The sequence below is a fragment of the Dromiciops gliroides genome, chromosome 4 (assembly GCF_019393635.1).
Source record: "Dromiciops gliroides isolate mDroGli1 chromosome 4, mDroGli1.pri, whole genome shotgun sequence".
NCBI lineage: Eukaryota > Metazoa > Chordata > Mammalia > Microbiotheria > Microbiotheriidae > Dromiciops > Dromiciops gliroides.
Genome location: NC_057864.1, coordinates 286,613,999 through 286,618,958, shown reverse-complemented (window position 1 = coordinate 286,618,958; position 4,960 = coordinate 286,613,999). Strand labels below are relative to the sequence as shown.

Sequence of the window (4,960 nt, the reverse complement as noted above, 5' to 3'; positions counted from 1 at the left end):
ATCTTAATGCCATTTTTGAATCCTTATCAAAGGCTTCCAACATCATTGTTGAAAACATCGTACTAAAAGCAAATACACAACCCTGCTTCACCCCATTGGTTACTAAGAAAACTCAGGAGCATCACCCATTATGGAGAACCTGTGCAAGCAATCTGTCATGAAATTGACAGATTGAAATTGCTGATGAACATCAGGCAACCAAATTTAGCCATGATCTTCCAAAAACCCTCAAGACTGACAGAATCAAAGGCCTTCATCAGATCAATGAACTCTATATACATACCCCTTCTGCTCATGGCTTTTCTCCTAGGGTTGTCATGAAGAAAATATCACAATGACCTTTCCTTGACCCTTTATGAAGCCATAATTACTCTTGAGGAGGTAACCATCTTCCAGGTAAAGGACCAGATAATTAAGGAGGGCTCTGGCAAGAGCCTTACCAGCAATGACTAAGAGAGAGAACTCCCCCTGACCCCCTGTGGTTACAAAACAATCTATTTCCTTTTCCTTTGTAGAGATGTACAGTAGTCTATACCTAGTTTCTGCCATACCATTGTCCAGTTTTCCTAGTAGTTTTTTTTTTTCAAATAATGAGTTTTGGTTCCAAAAGCTTGGATCTTTGGGTTTATCATAAACTAGATTACTATAGTCATTTACTAAAGTATAATTTCAGGGGGCGGCTAGGTGGCACAGTGGAAAAAGCACTGGCTCTGAATTCAGGATTACCTGAGTTCAAACCCAGCCTCAGACACTTGACACTTACTAGCTGTGTGAGCCTGGGCAAGTCACTTAAACCCCATTGCCCCACAAAACAAAACAAAACAAAACAAAACAACTAAAGTGTAATTTCTATCCATTTCATTCCACTGATCTAACTCTCTATTTCTTAGCCAGTACCAGATTGTTTTGATAATTCCCACTTTATAATATAGTTTGAGATCTAGTACTGCTATTACCTTCTCTTGTATTTTTTAATTGATTCCCATGATATTCTTGAACTTTTGTATTTCCAGAAGAATTTTGTTTTTATTTTTTCTAGCTCTATCAAATATTTTTGATAGTTTGATTAGTATAGCAGTAAACAAATAAATTAACTTAGGTAGGATTGTTATTTTTATTATATTGGCTCTGCCTACCCATGAGCAATTAATATTTTTCCAATTGTTTAGATCTGATTATATTTCTGTGAACAGTGTTTTATAGTTCTGGTCATATACTTGCTGTGTTTGTCTTGGGATGCAGACTCCCAAATATTTGATATTGGCCACAATTATTTTAAATGGAATTACTTCTCTTTCTATCTGTTGTTGTTGGACTTTGTGTGCGTTTATTTTTTATCCTACAACTATGCTAAACTTGTTACTAATTTCAAGTAGCTTTTACTTGTCAATGCATACATCTGGAGTTCCAATTTCTTTCATGGCAAATTTGTGGATTTCCTTTAGAACTTAAGGAGCTCACTTTTTCGTAGCCTACTCCATGAATTTGCTTGTGAATATTGATGATATATTTTATGGCTACAACCTCATTGATGGCAGGATGTCCCTTGTTTTTGGGAGCCATTCTGCCCAGGACCAGGTTGGCAAGGAAGGGACCAAGTTGGAAAGGAACTAACATTCCCAATATAATATTAAATAATAGAGGTGATAATGGACATTTTTGCTTCACACCTGACTGTATTGGGAAGGCTTTTAGCTTATCCCCATTGCAGATAATGCAATCCACCTATCACCTCCTGAAAGAGACCCCAAAAAGAAAACTCCAATGAATATTGTAGCCAAATTCCAGAATTATCAGGTAAAGGAGAAAATACTCTCTAGTGTTTTTTTTTTTTTTTCATGGTTGAATAGTAGTTTAAGGGTGGGGGTGGGGAAAGTCTGGGAATTTGAATAGACTATAAGCTCAAAATGAGCCAGCAGTGTAATTTAGAAGTTGTAAAAGCTTGTCTTGAGTCATTTAGGGTAATAGTTCATATAAATTAGAAATTCCTAGTACTGTTCTCAAGTCCCAGTGGAACCACATGTGGAATACTTAGTTCAGATGTCAGTGCCATAGCTTCAGCATCCAGAGGAGGTAAAATCATGAGGGTGGAGAGACTTTAGCCAATGTTATATGCAGAAGGCTTAAAACAACTTAGGATATTTATCCTGGAGAAGGTTCTGGATTAGCCTACTATCTTTCAAAGCATTTGAAGGATGTAACATGGATGGTTGATTATTTTTTCTAGCCTGCAAGGACTAAGTAAGGAACAATGGGTTAATGTTGTAAAGATGGGAATTTAGCCTTATTCAAGGAAAGGTCTATTTTACAATGAGAGTTGTCCAAAAGTGGAATGGTAAACCTCAAAAGATCATGAGTTCAGGGGTGGCTAGGTGGCACAGTGGACAGAGCACCGGCCCTGGAGTCAGGAGTACCCGAGTTCAAATCCGGCCTCAGACACAATACTTACCAGCTGTGTGACCCTGGGCAAGTCACCCAGCCCCAATTGCCTCACTAAAAAAAAAAAAATGTCCTGAGTTCCTCCATAACTGAAAATTATCAAGGAGACTAGACAACCATTTGTCAGAAACTTCATAGTGGTGAGTTCTTTTAGGTGTAGGTTGAATAAGATGACCACTGATGTCCCTTCCAACTCTAAAATTTTCTCTGAATTCTGACTTACTTAACCTTGCTAAGCCTTACTTACTAAGTTTTTTCTCCAGTGTGAATTCCCTGATGTGAAATAAGTTGAATTCTCTGGTTTAAGACCCCACATGTTCATTCCATTTCTAATATTTTTTTCCAGTAAGATTATTCTCTAATGCTGAATAAGGATTATTCTCTGGCCAAAGGCCTTGCCGTATTCATGGCATCGATGAGGTTTTTCTCTGGAATTTATTCTCTGATATTCTGACTTAAGGATTTCCAATATTCATTAATTTCATAAGATTTTTCTCTCCAATATGAATTTTCTGATGTTGGTTAAGTCCCAATTTCTGACAGAAGGTCTTCCTACATTCACTGCATTTATAAGGTTTTTCTCTAGTATGAATTCTTTGATGTTGAGTAAGTAGTCTTTTGCAGCGGAAGGCTTTTGGACATTCACTGCATTCAAAAGGTCTTTCTCCAGTATGAATTCTCTGATGTTCAGTCAGGTAGGTATTCTGCCTGAACTCTCTTCCACATTCATTACATTTAAAAGGTTTTTCTCCAGTATGAATTCTCTGATGCTGAGCAAGTTGTATTCTATGGCAAAAGGCTTTCCCACATTCATTACATTCAAAAGGTTTTTCTCCAGTATGAATTACCAGATGTCCAGTAAGTTGTTCTCCCCTGCGAAAGGCTTTCCCACATTCATTACATTCATAAGGTTTCTCTCCTGTATGAATTCTTTGATGCAGAATAAGGTATATTTTCTGGTTGAACTTCTTCCCATATTCATTACACTCATAAGTTTTTTCTCCAGTATGAATTTTCTGATGTTGAGTAAGGTAAATTCTCTGGTCGAAGGCCTTCCCACATTCACTGCATTCATGAGGTTTTTCTCCAATATGAATTCGTTGATGTAAAGCAAGTCGTGAATTCCAAGCAAACACCTTCCCACATTCAATGCATTCATAAAATGTCCCTTCAGCATGAACTCTCTGATTCTGAATATGTTCTGTTCCCTGGTAGAAGGCTTTCCCATATTGATTACATTAATAAGTTTTCTGTCCAGCACGAATTTTACGATGTTCCCCAAGTCCTGAAATACAATCATTATGTTTATGAATTTTCTCTCTTACATGGATTGTCTGAGGCATAGAAAGGGATGAACTCTGGTTGAAAGCTCTTTCAAATCCCTTGTATTTATAAGGTTTCTCATCAGCATGTTTTCTATTGGCCTCATTAAGGCCAGAATTATGACTGAAGAATTTCTCACATTTATTAGGCTTCCAAAATGTCTTCCTTGAGTAAATTTTATTACACTTATTTGTGTCTGAACACAATCTAAAAATCTTTCTTTGAGTATCACATTCATGAGAATGTTCTCAAAGAGAAATTCTTTGCTGTTGAAAAAGGATGGATAATAGACAACCTTCTGTCATATTTGTAAAATTCAGGACCTTTCACATTACTAGAAGTTTCACTCCTAGAGATTTGTATTGGCTTAGCGTGTTTCTCCTTACTATCTTCTTGCTTCCCTAAACTGGAAGAATATTGCCAAACACCTCCAAACTTGGAGACACAGGAAAAATGGCTTGTGATTCTTTCCGGGGATGATTCTCTTAATGAAATATCCTGTTTTATGGTTGATTCCTTGGTTTCAGTCCCAGTCTCACAATCTGGTCTACTGGCCTCTGGACCACCATGTTTTAAAATGTTCACATTCTTCTAAGACTTCATGGAGGGCACACGCATCTGGGCATGCACCTGCCTCCATGTCTCTCCTTGCCACCCAAGGTGCTTCCCCTTGTTTCAAATGGGAGACCAGGTCTGGTCTGGAGGCTACGAGTCCCAGGGACACCAGGTTGCTGTAGTTCTCCAGCATCACCTCCTGGTACAGCTCCTTCTGAGAAGAATCCAGGTGTCCCCACTCCTCCTGGGTAAAGTCTATGGTCACATCTTTGAAGGCCACTGATTCCTGGTAGGCCCCAGCTGTTGGGAGTACAGGGGCCATTCTGGGCTCTTCCACTCTCCTTGAGGAAGAGCTGAGTCCTTAGAAGGTGGAGCCTGACCCGAGATCCGGGACGCAGGACTCCGACCCTGGTAGCGGCAGCCGAGGGCGAAGCGGAACTGAGTCGACCCAAGCCCACGCCTAAAACGGCCAAACACCAGACGCGCACAAGCGACGCATGACCCGGAGGACCGGAAGTGCTCTAGTATTTTTAAAAGGAAAACTTGCTATATTTTGTGAAGGCTTTTTCTGCATCTATTGAGATAATCATATGATTTCTGTTGCTTTTCTTATTGATATGGTCAATTATGCTGATAGTTTTCC

At 39.0% G+C, this 4,960-nt stretch overlaps 1 pseudogene; it reads right to left on the bottom strand.

Annotated features, from left to right (window-relative positions):
• Positions 1–2,501: 2,501 nt before the first annotated feature.
• Positions 2,502–4,302, bottom strand: LOC122755784 (annotated as a pseudogene).
• Positions 4,303–4,960: the final 658 nt, after the last annotated feature.